Here is a 9,797-nt window from a genome sequence, read left to right as displayed (position 1 = left end):
CGAATAACGGCGAGGCTGTGGGGGGTGGGGGGGGGTGGGGGGTGGGAGGGGGTGGGCAGCGTATATGGAAACGCCCTGTACCTCCCGTCAAACTTTGCTGTGAGCCTGAAACTGCTCTAAAAAATAAGGGCTATTAACAAAAAAACAAAAGCAAAAAGAAAACAAAAAGCAGGAGGAAATGCAGTGAGGAAGGGAGGAAGGGAGACGGGCCTTGCTCACCCCCTTTCTGGGGTGTTCGGCCGCCTCCTTGCGCCCCCTTGTGGCTCAGATCGCGATCTCGCGGTTGGTGAGTTCGAGCCCTGCTTAGGGCTCTCAGCGCACAGCCTGCTTCAGACCCTCTGTCCCCTTCTCTCTCTGCCCCTCCCCAGCTTGCGCCCTTTCAAACATAAATAAAGCATTAAGATAATAGTAACAATAAATAAATAAAAATCTGGGGCGCCTGGGTGGCTCAGTGAGTTAGGCGTCCAACTTTGGCTCAGGTCACGATCTCCCGGCTGGTGAGTTTGAGCCACAGGTCGGGCTCCCTGCTGTCAGCGTGGAGCCCGCTTCGGCTCCTCTGTCCCCCCTCTCTCTCTGCCTCTCCCCTGTTTGATCGCTCTCTCCCTCTCTCTCTCAAAAAGAAATAAACGCCTTAAAAAATACAAATACAAATCTTCCCACATGAAAGGCTCTGTGACCACTCTCAGGTTCTCCACCTATTACCTAAACTCTGTTCCACGTCTTGCCTCCGCACATATATTTTTTTTCCCCCACTTGGAGCATTTTTAAGCGTACGGTTCACGGCACGAAGGAAACGCCCGCTGTTGTGCCGCCGTCACCTCTGTGCGTCTCCAGAGTTCTTTCATCTTCCCGAACTCAGACTCTGTCCCCATGAAACACTGACTCCCCAGTCCTCCCCACCCGCCCCCCGCCAGCCCCTAGTGCCCACCATCCTGCTTTCTGTCCCTGTGAATGTGACTCCTCTGGGGACCTCATGTACGTGGAATCAGCCAGTAGCTGCCCCTTGTCACTGGCATATTTCACCTAGCGTGATGCCCTCCGGATTCGTCCATGTTGTAGCAGGTGTCGGAGTCCCCTTCCCCTTGGTGGCTGTTTCCTATTCCGTCGCATGGGTAGATGAGGTTTTGCTGCTCTGTTCATCCCTTGATAGAAGTCTGGGCTGTTGCCACCTTTTGGCTGCTGGAACAGTGCTGGTGTAAACACGGGCGTACCATAATTATCTTTAAGTGTTACACAGTTTAGCTGAAGTCAAGGGTCCTGCGTAGCCATGGCTGCAGAAATCTTGGGTCCCCAGAGCAGATCAGTCGAGCAGTCGCTGCGGATGAGGGCCAGGTGACAGCCCTCTACTGCTTCAGGCAAATGAACACGCTGTACCTGAAAACTAAGTCTCACTGAGAAACATCACACGTTTTCTTTGAAAGTGACACCCGGGTACCCTTATAGTTGGTCAATAGCTTCGAGCACTCCATATCCGATCTTGCCTCTGCTTTTCCATCCACCGTAGCTAATAATTAGCACACAGTTCAACACCTAATGACAGGTGAGGCAATCAACATAAACATCCAACGCCCTCCTGAAGGCCAAAGTCCCCAACTGATCCACAAAGGGCTTCGAGAAACGTTTTTCGCCTCGAGAGTGGATTTTGTCGCGTGAAATCGTGAATGAGGTCCTTCTTACGTTGGGGGAAACTTAAAAATAGTGTCTGAATTCAAGCTGTTCTAAGATCCCATCATTCACCAAGCCAAGATCAAAGTTCGAGAAGCCCCGTGCTGGCTCACATGTGGGGAACCCGGCGCTCTTGGCAATCGGTGGCAGGAGTGCACATTTCTGTCACCTCTTTGCAGGGGGATTCGGCAAAGCCTGTGTAAATTTAAAACGTATATGCCCTTTGACCCAGCAAGTTGCCTTGAGAAGTTGGTTTTTCAGATATACATGCACAGGTGGGCAGAGATCTGTGCTAACAAGTCTTTGTCGCAGTGTTGATAGAACCAAAGTATCGGAAGCAACATGAACGTCCAACAATAGGGGATTGCTTAACTAAATTACGGCTCGTCTACACTGGCACCCATCCAGCAGAACCTTCTGTGATCATGGACTCGTCTGTCTGCGCTGTCCAGTATATTAGCCCAAACCCAACCTTTCTACTGGACACTTGAAATGTGGCTGGTGCAATTGAGGAACTCATTTCGTTAAATTTTAACTAATTTAAAGGTAAATAGGGGCGCCCGGGTGGCTCAGTCGGTTCAGCGTCCGACTTCGGCTCAGGTCATGATCTCGTGGCCCGTGGGTTCGAGCCCTGCATCGGGCTCTGTGCTGACAGCTCGGTCTGGAGCCTGCTTCGGATTCTGTGTCTCCCTCTCTCTCTTCCCCTCCCCTGCTTGTGCTCTCTCTCTCTCAAAAATAAATAAATAAACATTTTAAAAAATCAGAAAGAAAGAAAGAAAGAAAGAAAGAAAGAAAGAAAGAAAGAAAGAAAGAAAGAAAGAACTGCATCTCGCACCTAATAAATACGGCAGCGTCCTGGGCAGACGCGCGAAGTGATCTCCCCAGAACTTTTCTTCCCTTCAGCCTCGACTCAGCATGGGGGTGCCGTAAATCATTTATTCCCAAACTTTCAGGATTCTCTCGTGGCCAGGAAATCCTTGGGGCAAAAATGTCTAATCTGTTGTCAAGTATTGTTTTTTAATGAAAGAAAAACAAGACGGGGAGGGGGGCTAGACGGTTTTACTTCGGATGCCACAACCAAATACTAAATATTCCATATTGTATCTTACATTAAAATGTACCCACCTTTGGGGTGCGGGGCTGGCTTAGTGTGTAGAGTATATAGTTCTTGAACTCAGGGTTGTGAGTTTGAGCCCCATGTGGGGCATAGAGATTACTTAAAAATAAAATCTTAAAATAAATAAATAAACATTTTAGTAGCTACACAAGGTGACACAAAGTGATGCTCACCTCAAGTCTGAAGTAGGGAATTGTATCTAATGTGGGTAACTTTTACTGTTTTTATTTAATTTTTAGTTATTTGTTTGTTTGTTTATTTATTTATTTATTTTAGGATTTTATTTTTAAGTAATCTGTACACCCAACATGGAGTTCGAACCCACAACCCTGAGATCAAGAGTCACGCACACATTCCACTGACTGAGCCAGCCTGGCCCCCCTCCTCAATCCTAAAATTCTCAAAGTCAAGTTTTCATATATTGGATACAGTGTACTTTTTTAGACGCTCAAGCAATGTAGCAGGCCTTAAAAACCCCAGCAACTGGGTCTATCGAATCTCATTGACCATATGACCCTGGAAAGAAAGAAAAATGAATTCTGATGACGTCCTACGTGAAATACATAACGTAAAAATCATTAGGTATCAAACCAGGTTTTCTTTAAACAGAAGCAATGATCGTTGGGAATTTGTAACATCTCTTCGAAAGAAAATACTGAAGACCAAGGCAATATGAAATTGATTTCAATGATTTTGAACAAGGCCAGATAATAATCAATCAGGGGCTCAATACGGGGATGGCGTCTACCTCCAAGATGATTCCAGTGGCCCCCACCTCCTGGCATTTATACCGTGCTGTCCCCTTCCACAGTGGGCAGGGCTGACCTGTGTAACCAATAGGATATTGTAGAAATGTAAGTGTGTGACTTCCAAGGCTAGATCATAAAAGACACCGCCTCCTCCACTATTTGCTTGAATGACTCACTCTGGGGGAGGCCAGCAGCCATGTTGGCTTACCAAGCCTTCATGCAAGACCTGCAACATCATCAGAGACTCAAACCAGATCCACTGGTCTGACTCGAATTCGGCTCAGGTCATGATCTCATGGTTCGCGGGATCACGTCCTGAGTCGGGTTCCATGCTGGCCGTGCAGAGCCTGCTTGGAATTCCCTCTCTCACTCTCTCTCTCCTCTCCCCCACTCATGGCTTTCTCTAAACAAACCTTTTTTTATTTTATTTTTTTTAATTTTTTTTTCAACGTTTATTTATTTTTTGGGACAGAGAGAGACAGAGCATGAACGGGGGAGGGGCAGAGAGAGAGGGAGACACAGAATCGGAAACAGGCTCCAGGCTCTGAGCCATCAGCCCAGAGCCCGACGCGGGGCTCGAACCCACGGACCGCGAGATCGTGACCTGGCTGAAGTCGGATGCTTAACCGACTGCGCCACCCAGGCGCCCCTACAAACCTTTTTTTAAAAAAGCAACTTAGGAAGGTCTTCCTCAAGGCAGTCATACACATTGCAGCACAGACTATTGGCATATGGGCTTAAAGGAAATACTGACCCTTCCACATTGGTTCACCCAGACTCTGGGGTCCACCTCCCTGCTCCCTCCTGCCTACATCTGAATTGGCCACTCCCCTGCCATAGTCCCTCTTGATAGGTTCCACTCTTCATTCCATAGAGCTCGGGGTTTCTTTTTTTTTTATTTATTTATTAACGTTTATTTATTTTTGAGACAGAGAGAGACAGAGCATGAACGGGGGAGGGGCAGAGAGAGAGGGAGACACAGAATCTGAAACAGGCTCTGGGCTCTGAGCTGTCAGCACAGAGCCCGACGCGGGGCTCGAACTCACAGACTGTGAGATCATGACCCGAGCTGAAGTCGGACGCTCAACCGACCGAGCCACCCAGGCGCCCCGAGCTCGGGTTTTCAACACATTTTAAGATTCATTTGATGGTTTGTAAATATGTCCTGTTTATTTTTTTAAAGATTTTAATTTTTTTAATGTTTATTTATTTGGGGGAGGGTGGAGAGAATGCGCAGGAGAGGGGCAGAGAGAGAGGGAGAGAGAGAATCCCAAGCAGGCTTCACATTGTCAGCGTGGAGTCCCACACAGGACTCGATCTCACAAATAGTGAGATCATCACCTGAGCCAAAATTAAGAGTCAGACGCTGAAACAACTAAGCCACCCAAGCACCCCAAGATTTTATTTTATTTATTTATTTATTTATTTTTTATTATTTTTTTTCTCAACGTTTATTTTTTTTGGGACAGAGAGAGACAGAGCATGAACGGGGGAGGGGCAGAGAGAGAGGGAGACACAGAATCAGAAACAGGCTCCAGGCTCTGAGCCATCAGCCCAGAGCCCGACGCGGGGCTCGAACTTCCGGGCCGCAAGATCATGACCTGGCTGAAGTCGGACGCTTAACCGACTGTGCCACCCAGGCGCCCCAAGATTTTATTTTTAAAGTAATCTCTACACCCAACATGGGGCTTGAACTTCCAACCCTGAGATCAAGAGTATCACGCTCCACCAACTGAGCCAGCCAGGTGCCCCAATATGTCCTGTTTACTATAACCATCTCTGAGAGATAAATGTGTCCTAATCATTGTTTATATTCCAACCACAAGAAGAAGAAACACAATAAGAACAACTAAAAATCTTAAAAAATAGATTCTACAGTTTCAACAATAAAATGAATGAACAGATAGTCCTATTCTGGGCAGTGAAGGCATGTCTGCCATGGGGACATCCAGGAAAGATTTTTTTGTTTTGTTTTGTTTCTAATAAGAGTCACAGGAACGAGATGTGTCACTTTTTCTTCCTGTGGACATTGTCTGATCTGTATGTGATGTCCGGAACCGCTCAGCCATCTTGCTGACGACCCGAGAAAAAAAAGGCAACACAGAGGAGGCCAGAGTCCTGGCTCTGAGTGTCTTGTTATAAAGATAAATGTATTTCCCTAAGGTTTAGACCAGCTGGTTGAGTTTTCTATTATAGGAAACATTCTGATACAGTAGGGGCTCAATAAAGTTTTAATTGAGTAGATACCAACAGTTGCTAAAAATAGGATTCCCAATAGTAACTGGTAGAGGGGGAACCTTGAGTGGCTCAGTGGGTTGAGCCATCCAACTCTTGGTTTTGGACCAGGTCATGATCTCAGGGTTCATGGGTTCAAGCCCCACATCAGGCTCTGTGCTGACAGTGCACAACCTGCTTGGTATTTTCTCTCTCCGCCCCCCCCCATGCCCCTCCCCCACTCACTCTTTCTCTCTCAAAGTAAATAAAGTTAAGAAAATAAAATAATAGGGGTGCCTGGGTGGCTCAGTCGGTTAAGCACCAGACTTCAGCTCAGGTCATGATCTCGCATTTCGTGGGTTCAAGCCCCACATCGGACTCTGTGCTGACAGCTCAGAGCCTGCAGCCTGCTTCAGATTCTGTGTCTCCCTCTCTTTCTCTGCCCCTCTCCCGCTTGCACTCTGTCTCTCTCTCAAAAATAAATCTTAAAAAAATTTTTTTCATAAAATAATTTTAAAAATGTTTTAAATACATTTGAACTTCCTTAATACAATTCTTTGGTACCAGTTTGATTAAAAGGTATTCCACCGATTAAATGACAGCAACAGTTTACAACAGTGGTTCCCAACCCTGGCTTCACTTTTAGATCCACTAGGAGAGGGTTTTTTTTGTTTTGTTTTGTTTTTTGTTTTTTTAAAGCTGATGCCTGGGCCCCCTTCCAGACCAAGCATTTAGTGTATCTGTTGAAAGCCCTCCGGCCCCATCTCTCCACTCGCTTATTACACTCCAGCCATGCTGGTCTCTCTGTTCCTCAGATATGCCAAACCCTGCCAATACCGGGGCTCCTGAACTACCTTGTGCTGCCCCACCTTCTGCAAAGCTGCCTCCACTCATCTTTCAGGTCTCACTTAAGGAGTCTCCTCCCGGAAAGCCTCTCCTAACCATCAGATCATAAGTAGGATCCCAAACTTCTCCCATTCAATCCGATCATCTCTGCTGCTGTGTGTAATTATTTATTCTCAAATAAAGGAACAATTTATCTTAAATTTAAATTTATCTTATTTTTTTTTTTTAATTTTTTTTTTCAACGTTTATTTATTTTTGGGACAGAGAGAGACAGAGCATGAACAGGGGAGGGGCAGAGAGAGGGAGACACAGAATCGGAAACAGGCTCCAGGCTCTGAGCCATCAGCCCAGAGCCTGACGCGGGGCTCGAACTCACGGACCGCGAGATCGTGACCTGGCTGAAGTCGGACGCTTAACCGACTGCGCCACCCAGGCGCCCCAATTTATCTTATTTATTTATCTCGTTTGAATAAAGAACTTCAATACAAAACTAGAAAGAGCTAGATTTCAGGGACTTCACATGATGTCCAGTCAGGACAGTCAAGGAAGGCTTTGTGCAACCAACCTTTGAAGCAGGCCTGGATGGATACGATTTGATTTGTTGAGGTCGGGGTTGGTGGTATTTTAGAAACAAGGAGCAGCTTGAGTGGAGAAAGGCGGAAAATGACAGGAAGCATATGGAGAAAAGAAAGTGGCCAGCAGATAAGGGAAGCAGGGAAGAGAGCATTTTGAGGGATTACATCTGATGAGATAGAGTCAGAAATAGAGGGCCTACATTGAATAATGGCTACATTAGATGTTGCGGAGTAATTCCAACTGGGGTGGAAAAGGAAGTGGCTGTAGGACTGGAAGAAAAAGGAGAACGTATAAGGCATTGGGGCGGGGGTGGGTGGGTGAAGGGGGTGGGAGGACGGAAAGGGTGAGACAGTTAAAAGCCTCACCAGGGAGAAAGGCAAAAACATAAATTGCTTGGTCAACCACAACCGCTTGGAGGCGCTGCGGGCCTCACGACTAAACCGAAGCCTGTCCTAGGGTTCCCTCTTCCGGCAGAAATAAGCACTGCACACTGAGATGGGGGATCATTGAAAGGCGCTTGCCAGTCTCTAAACAGCATACCTCTGCGAGGGTCATATTTATAACTTGGCGAGGATTTTGTTGTGCTTTCAGACAAAACATGAAAAGGAACACTACTTTAAAATAAATGGGAGCCAGGGCGCCCGGGTGGCTCAGTCGGTGAAGCGTCCGACTTCAGCTTAGGTCATGATCTCACAGTCTGAGTTGGAGCCCCGCCTCCGCCTCTGTGCTGACAGATCGGAGCCTGGGGCCTGCCTCGGATTCCGTGTCTCCCTCTCTCTCTGCCCGTCCCCCGCTCATGCTCTGTCTCTGTCTCAAAAATCAAAACATTAAAAAATAATAATAAATGAGATCCATGTGCTTTTCTTCTAGTTTATTCTAGACTTGCAACTGTATCTATGTAGGTGAATCCTTCCATAGCATTAATTCATGTGTGAAAGCAAAATTCGGGGTGCTTTGACCTATTACATCACTCGGTGAAACTGAACAAGTCTATGATCTCTGTTCTTTAACTCGACTCAGGACGCCTAAATGGCAGAAACACATCTAATTCATCACTGTGTCACTACAGTTCTAGATTTGTTGGCGGGGATCCTGTAAATGTTCCACTAGGGATTGTGCTGGCTAGGTGGTTTTATTCCTGAGAAAATGAGATAAAAGGCATTTTTCCTTCATACAAAATGAAAAGATATTAGAACTCTGTCAAAACTATAAAAGATGTAAAGTGTAAACGCAAGGTGCAGGAGACTGCAAACCAGTATGCTACTTTTTGTAGCAGGGGATATTAAAAATTAGCGGTTGCCTGTATGTGTATAGAGAAACTCTGAAAGTTCGTGGGGGGCGGGGGAAGATGGGGGGTGGAGAACTGGGTGGAGACTTGTTATACACAGTTTTAAACTTTTTATGTCTCTGGAACATATGAAAGGTATTACCTACTCAAAAAATTAAAATAGAAAAGTATCATGGGAAAACAAATAGTTATAAAAATTAAGCTCTAAGGCCAATTTTTAATTACCCTGGAGAAACTTATTACATAGAAATCTCATTATTTATGCTATACTTTCAAAATATTAGTATAAAAGAGAGATGTGTATAAGATGACTTTGCTACAGCACTGTAACAGCAAAAACTGGAAACAAATGTTGGTCGAAAGGTTAAAGAAATTATAGGGCATCCATATAAGTGGAATAGCAAGAGTGTTAAAAAGAACAACGCAGGTCTAGATACGGTGGCATGAAAAAATGTCCATAACGACACAACTTTAAAAAAAGCTGAGAAACACTGCATTGCAAATGGTCCTATTTCTATGTGTACACACATGTGTATACATATGTATGTGTATAAGTAACTATGGTGTATTTATTTTACCGTCCCTAAAAAGGACCAAACCTTAGAAGTAGCTGTCACCGGGAAATAATCAGGAACTCAGGTGGACTATCTTGGACTTTATGATACACACAATGTATGTATACCTTGTAACTAAAATAAGCAGCAAACCTATTCTAAACTCCTAAGAGTAGGCTTATATGGAACTCTCACTTTACACATCGATTTTAATGTGCTTCAACTTTTTAAATTTTTTTTTTAATGTTTATTTTGGGAGAGAGGGAGAGAGCACGAGTGGGGAGGGACAGAGAAAAAGGGAGACAATTCCAAGCAGAGCCTGACCTGGGGCTCAAACCACAAACCATAAGATCATGATCTGAGCGGAAATCAAGAGCCACCTAGGCACCCCTGTGCTCGTAATTGTTTTTCAAAACTTTTCTAGTACTTACTCTTGTTAATTAGCAATTCCTTTCATTAAACTTGGCAGGCAGCACTTTAGTTCGAGGAACCAAGTATTATTGAGCATCCCCACCAGGGGTTAGTTTTATTAGGTTGGTGCTCTGATGCTCTTACGCTACAATGCCAAGACCCCTCTAGCTCTGCACAAGGCACGAAGGGTCTCTGTCTTAAGGGACATTGGGCTGTAACAATATGATCCAGCCCCATGTTCTCAAGAACTATTGTTAGCCCCTGAACCTCTTAGTTACAAGACCTTAATTTGGAAGCTCAAACTCACGACCCTGAGATCAAGAGTTGCACATTCCAATGAGCCATACAGATGCCCCTGGAAAATTTTTAAAAGCCAC

The sequence above is a fragment of the Prionailurus bengalensis genome, chromosome D3 (genome assembly GCF_016509475.1).
Source record: "Prionailurus bengalensis isolate Pbe53 chromosome D3, Fcat_Pben_1.1_paternal_pri, whole genome shotgun sequence".
In the NCBI taxonomy this organism is placed as follows: domain Eukaryota; kingdom Metazoa; phylum Chordata; class Mammalia; order Carnivora; family Felidae; genus Prionailurus; species Prionailurus bengalensis.
The sequence above is the reverse complement of the archived record's forward strand: the minus strand, read 5'-3'. Positions refer to the sequence as shown.